The sequence below is a fragment of the Suncus etruscus genome, chromosome 1 (genome assembly GCF_024139225.1).
Source record: "Suncus etruscus isolate mSunEtr1 chromosome 1, mSunEtr1.pri.cur, whole genome shotgun sequence".
In the NCBI taxonomy this organism is placed as follows: domain Eukaryota; kingdom Metazoa; phylum Chordata; class Mammalia; order Eulipotyphla; family Soricidae; genus Suncus; species Suncus etruscus.
In genome coordinates, this window is record NC_064848.1 from 117,586,621 (window position 1) to 117,601,257 (window position 14,637).

General features: G+C 36.1%; 1 pseudogene; it reads left to right on the plus strand.

Moving 5' to 3' along the window:
* Positions 1 to 372: 372 nt before the first annotated feature.
* Positions 373 to 14,637, plus strand: part of LOC126014937 (serine/threonine-protein phosphatase 6 regulatory subunit 2-like) — a 37,641-nt pseudogene continuing 23,376 nt past the window's right edge.

Below are 14,637 nucleotides of genomic sequence, written 5' to 3' on the forward strand. Positions count from 1 at the left end.
TAGATATCCAGGGGTTACTGAGTTAATTATTTTTGTCTAAAAAATTTGGAGAGGTGGTGAAAGCCAAATAAGTTTGGCACCCTCTGGAAAGATTTTGATTCCATTTTTATTTGCTATGCGTTTTTGGTTGGTATTGACCATACATTGTAAGACTGTAATTCAATCATAAACAACTTTATTTATGAAACAACTGAATTATGAACAACCTTGTAACCACAGTGTTTAAATAAATAAAATGGAAAATGCAGAGATAAAAAAATATCTGATGAGAAGGAGGGGAATGCTCTTTTGTGCCTGGGCCACCCGGGTCCTGCCTGGTGGGTGGCGTCACTGACTAGCATTCCCATGTGTGTGGGCACGGACTGGGGCGAAATGGTGACCCATTGGGCATCTGAAGGCTACGGGATTGGAGGCCTGTCACCTGACTCCCCTGCCCCGGTGGAGGGCATGCGTTCCCAGATGAAAATGGATTCCAGTAGTATTGTATCATGAATTTTAAGTTTTCTGCAGTTTTAGCTTGTATTTCACCATGTTAATGAGTTTTAACAAGTAATTTTTGAGTACTAACTATATACCAGCTGCTTTTTTTGGTTCTAAGAATAAGTTGGTCTTTACTCTGATAGAGTCTATTCTAGTGAGACAGATGGACTTTAAATAAGTAAGTAAATAAATAAATAGTCCTTAGTGCAATACAGGCATTGAACTTTGATGTGACAACAAAGAAAAATAGATTTTTATTGGTTGAAAATTTTCCCATTGTTTTTTTACCTTCACATCAAATGTGAACTTGGCTAAGGTATATGATATTCTGGGATTAAAGTTGGAAAGGGTGTGAAAGTCTGAATTAAGCATTTCTCATAGTAAGAGTATGGCCTCAGGTCTATACAAGAGTTGGTGAGAGTAACCATGCCTTGCTGCGGACTGTTTTATCCTGATGAGATAAAAAGTCCCTAAGCATAACCTTAGTGAGTTCATTTTCCCACTGAGAGTCAAGCGGAAGCACGAAGAGGTGAATATGGAATAATGAATTATGAAATATGAAATAAATGAGACCACACAGAATGCATGGGGACTTGCGTCTAAATTTTTTGAGCTGGGTAACTTTTAAAGGTTGAGCTTTGGAAAGCAGGGTGTAATTTTTCAGATCAAAGAAAGTGGGAGATGGTTAGGGAAACAGAATGAAAGGGGTTGCTAAAATCTGCACATTAAATAACCGATACTGAAGTTGAAAGGCAGTTTTGTTGTGGGTTTGCTTTGTTTTGGGTAAGCAGGAGAAAACCAGGTAATTTTTAGGGAAGTGGGAAGAGAGAGAAATGTTTTAGAGTTTTGGGGAAAACTGAAAATTGCTTTACTATGAGCTAAGTTTTGGGAAAATCATGATCTTGGCGCCAAGGTAGCAGAGATCACAGAGAGCTGGTCAGTGGGAGACTTTTGGCGGGATTTGTACTGTCCTCCTTTGTTAGAAAGAATTACTAAGGCCTGATTTCTAATAATTGTCAAAAATAAAGAGAGATATAGTTACAGTCACGTAATAGAATTATGGCCAAACAATCCACGTGAAGGGTCAATTGATTTTGACTGCTCTAAGCGGGCCTTTTTGACAAATAATTCTTTTTTAGGAGTGCAACACTTTTCTGATGTGTGTGCCCTTCCTGAGTGGGGTGTAACAATGCGTCTTTATTTTTATATATAGCTTTTCATATTTTTGAGTAAAGGTTTCTTTTATAATTCATTTAAAGACCATATATTAAATAGTTGCTCATTACACATTAGTTTCAAGTCAAATCCCACCACCATATAAAATTACCTTCATCATTGTACCCAGATTTTTACCTATTCCAAAACTACCCCGTTGAAGACCACAAAATTATATATTCTATATTGCTTCCTTATATGTATGTGAAAATAAAATTATTAAAATTACAGTAATATGAAAGTCAATGTATCTTACAATATGATCATTAAATCATTGTCAGAAGGATTGCTAAGCAATTTGTTGCTAGTTAATTTTCTGTTGTTCGTTTTGCTTCTGAACATTATGTAACTTTGAATCCATGTTGATGTATAAATTTGTGTACTAGAATGACAGTACTGAAAAAAATTTGGAGGTGTTGTGTGACTGCCACCAGTCTGGCCACCATTCCATGAATTTCAAGCTCTATTGCTAATATTGTGGCTTTTGCATAGCATGATTTTGACTTCTAGGACTTCCAGAATTTCAAGAAAACAGATGGATACACTCACTAGAGAATGCACTCACTAGAGAAAGGTCCTGGATATGTCAGATCACATACTGGCATATCTGGAATTTTGGTTGATCTCTACAGAGTTCTATAGTTGAGTGGGGAAGCAGCACCACTGGTTAAGCAATGGTTATGAGTAGTGGGTGCAGCTGGTATGAAATTGGCAGTGATGGGATTGGCTGGAACTTTCCTCCTGGGATTGCCATTTTTAGCTCTTCATCTAGTATACCCAGGACTTTTCATGGCTTGATGTATATATATATTTTTCATGAATAGAGTGATTCTATGGAGCAGGTTGAATACAGATATGGTGACTGCATTTACCTTTGTATTTTATTTATATATTTTCACATACCTAACAGTGTTCAGGGTTTCTCCTGACTCTGCTCAGAAATCATTGCTGGCAATTTTCAGGGGTATCTTATGTGTTGCTGAGGATTGTACTCATAATGGTTTTGTGCAATACAAATGCCTTAAGCCCCATACTATTTCTTTGGTCCATTACTATTCCTCTTTAAAGGCCACTGTAACTTCCAATTACACATTAGTGGCCAACACAAGTCATATAATCAAGTTTCATGCCAATGGATTGACCTCACTATCCTCCTTGTTGATTAAAATAGGTTTAAAGAAACATCTTGTTAGAGTATTGCCTGTTTGGCCTCCAGCAGGTTGAGGGCACTGCAGACTCTGGCACACACACACACACACACATATGAAAACTACAAGGGTAGACAATAAGTAAGCAAATAAGAGCAATAACTTAGAGAACAATGAATATCATAAATAAAATAAAATCAGATAATGGGATATATTATCCAGGGATAGAGCAAGAAGCTCTTTTAGTTAACATGATCAAAGAAATGACTAGATAAACTCTGAATGATGAACTAGAACAAGTGAGAGATTTTGAGAAAACGCAACCAGACATAGGCAACAAATGTGTAAAGTCTTGAATGAACTGGGATTTTTCATTGCATAGAATGTGTCTAAGGCATGCCAGTAACAGTGATTCAGGTGTTCAGAATAGCAAACAGGAGTCACCATACAGGAGCATATTAAATTTGATAAGGAGGGGCCCAGAGAGATAGCACAGCGGCGTTTGCCTTGCAAGCAGCTGATCCAGGACCAAAGGTGGTTGGTTCGAATTCCGGTGTCCCATAGGGTCCCCTGTGCCTGCTAGGAGCTATTTCTGAGCAGACAGTCAGGAGTGACCCCTGAGCACTGCCGGGTGTGACCCAAAAACAAAAAAAAAAAGTTTGATAAGGAGTTTATATTAATTTATAAACATAATTTAAGATAGAATTAGTCTATGCAAATTAATATAAACAATATCTCTTACTGCTGAGTGGATTATGAGTAATGAGAATGAAAGGAGTAGCAAGAGTTGGGGCCAAAGTGGTGGCACAAGTGGTATGGAGTCTGCCTTGCACACACTAGCCTAGGATGGACAGCGATTCAATCCCCCCACATCCCATATGATTCCCCCAAGCCAGGAGCAATTTCTGAGTGCATTGCCAGGAGTAACCCCTGAGTGTCACCAGATGTGGCCCCAAAACAAACAAACAAACAAACAAACAAAACACAAAACAAGAAAGGAGTGTCAAGAGTGCATTAAAGTAGTGAGTGCATTAAGAGACAATTAGCAAATTTTATTTATGATTTTGATTGAACACAGTGTTTTTTTTTAATAACCAGCACATGCATAAAATGTGATGAAGAAAGAAAAAGTATACATGGTCTTTGGAGTGAGAAGTTATTTTTTTTATAAAGGTTTCACTTCTTTTATATTTTTTTGTTTGTTTTTGGGCCATACCTGGCTGTGCTCAGGAGTTATTCCTGGCTCTTCACTCAGAAGCTGCTGAGGCTCAGGAATCATATGGGATACTGGGATTGAACCAGGGTCCATCCCAGATTGGCAAGGTGCAAGGCAAACACACCCTACCATTGTTCTACCATTGTTCTACCATTGTTCACTCAGCCCCAAGGATTTTACTACTACTACTACTACTACTACTACTACTACTACTACTACTACTACTACTACTACTACTACTACCACCACCACCACCACCACTACTACTACTCTTCTTCTAATTCTTCTTCTTCTTCTCTTCTTCTTCTTCTTCTTCTTCTTCTTCTTCTTCTTCTTCTTCTTCTTCTTCTTCTTCTTCTTCTTCTTCTCCTCCTCCTCCTCCTCCTCTTCTTCTTCTTCTTCTTCTTCTCTTCTTCTTCTTCTTCTTCTCCTTCTTTTCTTCTTCTTCTTCTTCTTTTCTTCTTCTTCTTCTTCTTCTTCTTCTTCTTCTTCTTCTTCTTCTTCTTCTTCTTCTTCTTCTTCTTCTTCTTCTTCTTCTTCCTCCTCCTCCTTCTCCTCATTCTCTCCTTTTCCTCCTCCTTCTCCTCCTTCTTTTTGGTTTTTGGGCCACACCTGGTGACAGCAGGGGTTACTCCTGTTTATGTGCTCAAAAATTGCTCTTGGCTTGGAGGACCATATGGGACACTGGGAATTGAACCCAGGTCCTTCCTGGGCAGCCTGTGCAAGGCAAATGCCCTATTAATGTGCCATTACTCAGGCTCCAGTATTTTATTTCTTAAGATTTGTTTGACTCTCCAATTTTTCTAGAAGAGTTTGAGAGGATTGACAGTAGATCCTTTTTTAAAAGTTTGAAAGATTTCACTAAGGAATCTATCTGGGCCTGGGCTTTAGGTTTTTTTTTTTTGTCACACCCAGTGACTCTCAGGGCTATGCACTCAGAAATTGCTCCTGGCTTGGGGGGGCCATATGGGGTACCTGGGGATCGAACCATGGTTCCTCCTAGGTTAGTGCATGCAAGGTAAAATCCTTACCACTTTTGTTTTTTGGGATATCTTTTTATTACCCATTCAATGTCCTCAATAGTGATAGGTCTGTTCAGGTATTCTAAATAATCTTGCTTCAAATTTGGAAGGTTGTAGAAGTCCAAAAATTTATCCATTTCTTCCAGGTTCTCTTGTTTTGCGGCATAAAGATTCTCAAAGTAATCTCTGATTACCCTTTTAATTTATGTAAAACCTGTAGTGAAATCCCCTATTTTATTTTTGATTCTGCTTATTAAGTTTCTCTTCATTTCTTTGTGAGTCTTGTTAGCAGTTTATCAATCTGTTTTTTTCAAAGAACCACTCTTGCTTTCATTGATTCTTTAGATTAATTTTTTGGAGGTCCAGTTCATTAATTTCTACTTTAAATTTTATTATTTCTTTCCACCTGCATACTTTCAGCCATTTTGTTGCCTTTTTTCCTAATATTTTTATGCTGTGCCATTAAGTTATTTATGTGGGTCTTTTCTTCCTTCAGTACTCTTCTTAACATCATGCACATAGGACAAATCAAAATGGAATAAAGGCCTTGATATCAAACCTGAAACCATAAGGTCTATTGAGAAAACATAGGCAGAACACTTCATGACATTGAAGCTAAAAACATCTTCAGAGATGAAACACCACTGGCCAAACAAGTGGAAGCAAAGTAAAACAAATAGAACTACATTAAACTGAGAAGCTTCTGCATTTCAAAGGAAAGAGTGACTAGGATACAAAAGCTACACACAGAGTGGGAGAAACTATTCACCCAATACCCATAAAGTAAGGGATTGATGTCTAAGAAATACAAGACACTGATAGAACTTTACAAAACAACAACAACAACAACAACAAAAACATCTTATCCCATCAAAAACTAGAAGAAATGAACAGACATTTCCTTAAAGAAGAAAAACAGATAGCCAAAAGTCACATGAAAAAATGCTTAACATCATTAATCATCAGGGAGATATAAATCAAATCAACAATGAGATACTATCTTACACACTGAGACTAGCACACATCACAAAAACAAGAACAACCGTGCTACTGTGGATGCAGAGAGAAGGGGACTCTCATTTACTGCTGGTGGGAATGCAGAATGGTTCAGCCATTTTGGAAAACAATATGGACATACCTCAAAAAGCTAGAAATTGATTGAGCTTCCATTTGACCCAGAAATACCACTTCTAGGGATAAAAACTAAGAACACAAAACATAATAAAAAATGCCCTCTGCACTCCTCTGTTCATTGCAGCCCTATTTACTATAGCCAGAATCTGGAAACAACCCACGTGCCTAATAAAAGATTAATGGCTAAAAAAAAAAATGTGGTATAGCTACACAATGAAATATTTTGCAGCCATTAGGAAAATGAAGTTTTGAAATTTATTTATACATGGATGAATATGGAAATTATTATGCTGAGTGAAATGAGTCAGAGTAAAATATATTTGTGGAATATAATAAAAACAAGAGATAACATGGTAACAACATCCAGAGATAACAGAGATAAGGTTAAGGAGGTACAGCCCAGGTTATGAAGCTCACCATAAAAAATGGTGAGTGCAGTAATAGTAGAGTAGGGTCTCCTAGGACAATGATGGTTGGAACTGATTTCACTGAACAAGAACTTGGTTGGTGCTGAAAGGGAAGAAAGTGACACACATGACACCCTTCCACTGAACAAAGTGCAGACCACAATGTCAAAAGGGAAAGAAAGAGAGGGAGAGAAAGAGAAAAAAATTGCCTTCTCTAGAAACAAGGAAAGAGGAGGACTTCAGTGGTGGGAAGGGTGCACTGGTGAAGGATAGTGTACATTGTATGAATGAAACCCAACAATGAACAATTTTGTAACCACTGTGCTAAAGCAATTGATAAAAAATAAAGTTAAATCATCAGTCTTTAAAAAAAAAGACTTGTTTGACCTAGAGAAACTTCAAAACATTTTTTAAACTTGGGCAGCATGATTTACAAAGTAGTTTATAATAGGATTTTATTTATACAGTTTCCCACTTCCATTCCACAATCCCATGACCCTATCTCTCTACCAGTGACTACAAATTTCCTTTTATCATTCAACTTTAATAGTTCACAGATACAGTTTTAAATTTATTCACTGTATTTAGGTCCTAACATTTCAACATTAGTTTTCATAATTCCAATCAATACCTCAAAGTTAGCAATTTAATAGTCTTTATTTTAGAGGAGTAATTGCAAATAAATTAATTTAAAGCACTCTATTTGGATGAGTCTTAGATTCCCTTGCATTAACATGGCCATTTGTTTGCATCACAAAAAATGGTTTCATTCTCGCAGTTTCCTAAGTTATGCATTCTGGAAGAGGTATGGTGATGGAGTACTGACTTGTAAATTAACCTAAACTCTTACATAAAATATTGGTGTTGTTTCTTCTATTTTTAAGTGAGTGCAGTCACTGGGAAATGCAGCAATTGCTGAATCTAGAATATTTTCTAAGCATGGATTTATGATGCACATTCTTAAGAGTCACCGAGTCATGGGTTGACCTATATGCTGCTGCTAGGGAAAAGGGATAATACACCATAAGCCTTATCAGTTAATATAGTGGGCTTGCTTGTAATGGAGTGATTAAGCCATTGTTTTAGAGAAAATACCTTAACATGGAATTGAGCAGTCAGGGATTTGCAGGCAATGTAGCAATTTGTCAGATAGAATTCTGGCATTTTCTGATAACATCACTGTTTTATATCTAATTAATACTACTACTACTACTACTACTTGAATGCTATTTATCAAATATAAACTTGATTACTTTGTATGTCCAGAACTACAGAGTAAGGTGACACTTTTTCAAATATATACATTTATTAATTTTTATTTCATTGGAACTGGTCTTCATAGTTTTACAAACAATGGCTATTCCTTTTGATAATAAAAGACTGATATATCCTCAAATAAAGATTAACTTATTCTCATTGATATTTTTATTAAAGATTCTGCAATTTCAGATATTTATTTACTTTTATTTTTTAGGTAAATATACACATATATATCTATGTATGTGTGTATACTGGATATAAATATATTAAATAACATATATATTTTGTATATACAAAATATTCATATTTGTATCTGCTTGTCTTTTTTTCTTTACTGATGTTTTCTGTGTAATATAAATGATAAAACAACATAAAAGAATCGAGTTTTAATATATGATTTGGAGCTTATATTTTATTAAAATTGATCCAAAATGATAAGAGTTTTAATTACTTGAGTACTTAGTGGTTTCTAATCTTTTTCCATATAATATGACATATCCAATCTACTTTAAAGTACAATGATCTCTCTAGTTTTGTAGACTTACAGTGCTCACATGTATATGTCGATATTTTACACTGATCTTCTTGGTATTTTTTTTTTGGGGGGAGGTGTCACACCTCGCTGCGCTCAGGGGTTACTCCTGGCCCTATGCTCAGAAATTATTCCTGGCAGATTCGGGGACCATATGGGATGCCAGGATTCTAACCACCGTCCTTGTGCATGCAAGGCAATGCCCTATCTCCATGCTAGCCCCTGATCTTCTTGTAAAGACTTAAGAGGTTGGGTCTTTGGCTTTGAATATTTGAATATTTGAATATGCTCCATGATGGAGCAGAAGGTTTCCATACACCACAAAAAGACCTAGGGGAAAGTAAATGAACATGTAGGCAGTCTGTAGTTATTTGTATGACAGTATACTTCAAGGGCAGAGAAACCCTGTATCACTTAGGCCAAGGGAATTCCCTTTCTAATCTCCCCAGTATTTACTGTGCCTATGCAGGAAGAAAAAAAAGGAAGCAGCACAAAATAACTTTTTTGGTTTTGTTATTTTTTATTTTATTTATTTATTTATTTATTTATTTATTTATTTATTTATTTATTTTTAATTTCAGGACAGTGGTTATTGTGTGGTGGTTGTCTTTATTGCTGTGGTACTTTTTTGGATTTTTTGTTTGATTTTTTTTGTATTTTTGCTGTGTTTCTCTTCCTTTTCCCCATTCTTCTCTCAAATTGATATTTATAACCTCTAGAACAGGGGTCTCAAACTCGCAGCCCGGGTACAACATTTTGTGGCCCGCGGCCGGCCTTCAAATATCGCAGTATTCGCGATTATTTGCTTATCAAATAATCGCAATAAAAATTGCATTAGTAAGAAAAAAATCGCATTAAACATTCGCATACCCCGAGCAGTTCCGTTCGGGGTATGCAAATGTTTAATGCAATTCTTTGCAATTTTTTCCTTACTAATGCGATTTTTTATTGTGAATATTCTGTAAGCGAAATCCCTTATGCGGCTCTGCCTCACTTCGACTTTGCCTCCTGCGGCCTCTAGGTAATTTGAGTTTGAGACCCCTGCTCTAGAAGCACTTTGCCCATTTTTGCTTATTTGATTTATGCCCCATTTATTTTTTTTTCTTTTCTTCAAACAGAACCACATAATTTGAACCATCTTGTCCCGACTCACAAATGAGGGGAAACAATGGAGGGTACCAAGACCAAATAGTTGTATGATCACTAAGTAGCAATAAAAATGATTGGACTTGGGGCCAGAGAGATATCATGGAGGAAGCGCATTTGCCTTGCATGCAGAAGGACGGTGGTTTGAATCCTGGCATCCCATTTGGTTCCCCAAGTCTGTGAGGAGCTATTTCTAAGAGCAGAGCCAGGAGTAACCCCTGAGCACCCACCCCCAAAATGATCAAACTTAAACATCAAATCCAAAGCCAACAGAATTGATACCAACTCTACAACAAGCTAGATACAGAGGGAACCACTTATACTAGCAGCCCAGGAGGTAATGGAGGGGGCTATGGGATTCATACTGGGAACTGGGGGAGGAGGGCGGAGTAAGGACAACTTTGGTGGTGGGAGTTCCCCTGATTCAATGTCATTATGTACCTAAAATTTTTACTGTGAAAGATATGTAATTTACTTAGGTCAAAATAAAAATTATTATGATAAAAAAGCATTAGTTTGATTTCTCTTGTTTATGTTTTCTCATTTGTAAACAGCAATGCGAGTGTATATATGTTTTTCTTTTTTAAAAGAATTTTATTGACATCATTGTGATTTACAAAGTTCTTTATAATTGTGTTTCTTTTTTATACGTTTATTTAAACACCTTGAATACAAAAAGATTGTAGTTGGGTTTCAGTCATGTAAAGAACATCCCCCTTCACCAGTGCAACATTCCCATCACCAATGTCCCAAATCTTCCTCCTCCCTAGTCACCCACACCTGTACCCTAAACAAGCTTTCTACTTCCCTCATTCCTTCACATTGTTATGAGAGTTCTCAATGTAGTTATTTCTTTAACTGCACTCATCACTCTTTGTGGTGAGCTCATGTAGTGAGCTGGACCTTCCATCCCTTCTCTCATTTGTCTGTGAGAATTATTGCAAAAATGTCTTTTATTTTTCTTAAAACCCATAGGTGAGACTATTCTGCATCTATCTCTCTCCCTCTGATTTATTTCACTCAGCATAATAAATTCCATGTACATCCATGTATAGGAAAATTTCATGACTTCATCTCTCCTGATGGCTGCATAATATTCCATTGTGTATATGTACTACGGTTTCTTTAGCCATTCATCTGTTGAAGGGCATCTTGGTTGTTTCCAGAGTCTGGCTATTGTAAATAGCACTGCAATGAATATAAGTGTGAGGTAGGGATTTTTGTATTGTATTTTTATGTTCCTAGGGTATATCCCTAGGAGTGGTATAGCTGGATTGTATGGGAGCTCAATTTCCAGCTTTTGGAGGAATCTCCATATCAATTTCCATAAAGGCTGGACTAGGAGGCATTTCCACCAGCAGTGAATAAGAGTTCCTTTCTCTCCATATCCCCATCAGCACTGCTTATTGCCATTCTTTGTGATGTGCACCAATCTCTATGGCATGAAATGATACCTCATGGTTGTTTTGATTTATAGTGATATGGAACATTTTTTCATGTTCCTTTTTTCCATTTGTATCTCTTCTTTGATAAGGTGTCTATTCATTTCATATCCTCATTTTTTGATGGGATTAGATATTTTTTTTCTTGTAAAGTTCTGTCAGTGCCATGTTTATTTTGGATATTAGCCCCTTATCTGGTGGGAATTGGGTGAATAGTTTATCCTCCTCAGTGGGTGGCTTTTGAATCCTGGGCACAATTTTCTTTGAAGTGCAGGCTTCTCAGCTTAATATAGTCCCATCTGTTTATCTCTGCTTCCACTTGTTTGAAGAGTGCTGTTTCCTTCTTAAATATGCCTTTAGACACATTGTCATGGAGTGTTTTATCTAGTGTTGTTCTATATACCTTATGGTTTCAGGTCTGATATCAAGGTCTTTAATCCATTTGGATTTTACCGTTTACATGCAAAAGGACTGTGGTTTGAATCCCAGCATCCCATATGGTCCCCTGAGCCTGATCAATATGAGGAAGAACATATAGGGTTGCCTGATAGGGTTGTGAAAAGATTAAAAAAATTAATACATTCAAAACTCATTCAGTATTATGATTGTTAAGTAATAAGTTTCCAATAAATTGTTAATTTTCATGTGTTTAAGTTTATTTTCCTGCTTTTGAGAAATATGATTGTAAGTCCATTTAACTAGCATGAGTGCATAACAAAGAAAAGCATTGTACTGTTTTAATGCAATTTCTTTAAGTATATAGATGATATTTTTCAAAGTACATCAAACATTTCTGAAATTCATTTTGACCTATAAATGTCTATGAATAGCTAAAGCAATCTTTAAGAAAAAGAAGATGGTAGGCATCACTTAGCCTAACCTTAAACTCTACTATAAAGCAGTAGTTATTAAAACAGAATGGTGTTAAAATAAAGATGGATCTTCATTTTAGTGGAATAGATTTGAGTATTTTGAGACTGACCCCCAGGAATAAAAACCAACTAATCTTTGCTAAACAGGCAAGAAATACAAAGTGGAACAAGGAAAGTCTCTTCAACAAATGATGTTGGGATAATTGGTTAAGTACATGCACAAAAGAAAACTCAGACCATTCACAAAGGTCAAATAAAAATTGGTTAAGACAGTGATAATAGACATAAAACTATAAAGTATATAGAGGAAAATGCAAGCAAAAACACTTCATGACATTGAAACTAAAGGCATCTTCAAGGAGGAGACACCATTCTTCAAGCAAGTGGAAGCAAAGAAAAACAGATGGAATGGATCTTCTCCCCTCCCTCAAGAAACTAGTTCTTTATAAAGTTCTATCTGGAAGTTGTCAAAACTAATGTACACTAATATAACTGAGTAGGTGTATCATTTGTCACACTAATATATTAAAACCAGGATATGATGAGGAAAAGTGTGCCGTTTAGGAGAGAAGTGAGCATGCCATCTTACTGAATCCATCTCTGGATGCCATCTTAGATACTGCTGTTAGTAATGGGCCCAAAACTGTCATTCTGTAATCTTCTTCAGGCTGTTGGCAAAATGTTAAAGAACTGCTGTAAAATAAAATTCTGCCAGCAAATGTGTTCCCTATTTTATTATGATAAATATTGCCTAGATTATTTATTTGGGCAAATTTAAAGAGATGCAAGATTTATATGAACAGTGTTGTAACCCAAGAAAATAATTTTCCCATAAAAATGTGAGGCAATCCTCAGAGACAATGAGAGGAGGGCTGGAACTTCCAGCTCACTTCGTGAAGCTCACCACAAAGAGTGGTGAGCGCAGTTATAGAAACAACTACATTGAGAACTACCATAATCATATGAATGAGTGAGGGAACTGGAAAGCCTGTCTAGAGTACAGGTGGGGGTGGGGTGGGATGGAGGGAGATTTGGGACATTGGTGGTGAGAATGTTGCACTGGTGAAGGGGGTGTTCTTTACATGACTGAAACCTAATCACAATCATATTTGTAATCAAGATGTTTAAATAAAGAAAAATTATTTTAAAAAAGTGAGGCAATTCATACAGTGTTCTTAATTTTCCATGGAAGTAGTGTCTCATATTAATAACTTATTTTTGTTATCAACTAAGATAAGTTATCAGCAATGACTATTTTCTTCACTGTACATATCTGGGGGAGCTATGTTTAAGAGACCTGGGGTTGCAGCTTTGATTCTCAGCTATCTGGCCTCTTGTTTCAATGCATGACCAGAGGACTATCAGGCCTTAAAGTGCCATAAACTAGTCCAGATCTGGCAGTGCTGGAGTTCTCAGGTATAATATTCAGGGATTATATGGTGCTAGGAATTGAAGTATGGTACTATATGTTTCATATGGTACAGTGCATGATTAACTATGCTTGCACCCTCACCTCTCTACTATTTTTGGCCCCTCTGTATAAATAGATTTTATAAGTTTTTGTGTGATGTAGTATGTAATCACAGAAAAGGTAAGTATTCTATTAAAGCTGTACAGTAAAAGTGATGCCTAAGGGGCAGTTTGTAATTGCTGAAGGAGCTGTTGAAGAGAATGGGAAGACTTATTTATAGAGGGAAAATAAAGATAAAACTAATTAACAATCATGAAAGGGCAAGTGCTACTTTAAAAGAAAGGTTAATACAGATTATTTATGAGGACTAGTAGCATCATAATGTAAAAGAATTTTTCTTTTATGCTTTTCTGAGATACCTTCTTGATTATGTGATCTAGGAATTCCAAATTTGAATTTTTTATCTCAGTAACTAATGATAACATGTTTTATTCTTTGAATGGAGAAGAACAGTGACTGGAGAGAAAATTATAACAGAAAAATTTTGATATCTAACTCTCATAAAATCCAGAAAATTGCCGGCTTAAATGAACAGTGCTTATGAAATCCTATAACAGAATGTGAATTTACGTTTTTTTTGTGAAAACTGGAAATATTAATATTATTAACTGCCTAATTTTAATATAAATTAAAGTTAAATTAAATAGTACTAAGTATAATTTATTGATAAAATTACATAAATACATAGTATATGTTTGGGGTTTCAACTTAGAATATCTGAATATACTTTGGACTACTCTGAGTGGAGAAGAATTATCTATATTCAGTTTCATACCTGAAGAACTAAGACTAAGTTATTTTTTTTAAGTTTACTTTTTTTTTTTTTTTTTGGTTTTTGGGCCACACCCGGCGGTGCTCAGGGGTTACTCCTGGCTGTCTGCTCAGAAATAGCTCCTGGCAGGCACAGGGGACCATATGGGACACCGGGATTCGAACCAACCACCTTGGGTCCTGGATCGGCTGCTTGCAAGGCAAACACCGCTGTGCTATCTCTCCGGGCCCAAGTTTACTTTTTTTTTAAAGAATATGCATCACATATTTGACAAAATTTACCACAATATATTTATTTCCAGATATGTGAGAGAAAACTTATGTTTTAAAAGAACAGAAAGAAAAAATACACAATAGTGATGTACCAATGATTTTTATGGCTTGGTTTACATCTTTTTTTGAGAAAAGAGTGAGTTTAGAAAGACTTTTTTGAATTGCTCTTTCATAGAAAGAATATGCACTAAGAATAGATTAGCCTTTTCGTTTTGTTTTGAACACTTAGTTTTGTTTAGGAGCTGCCT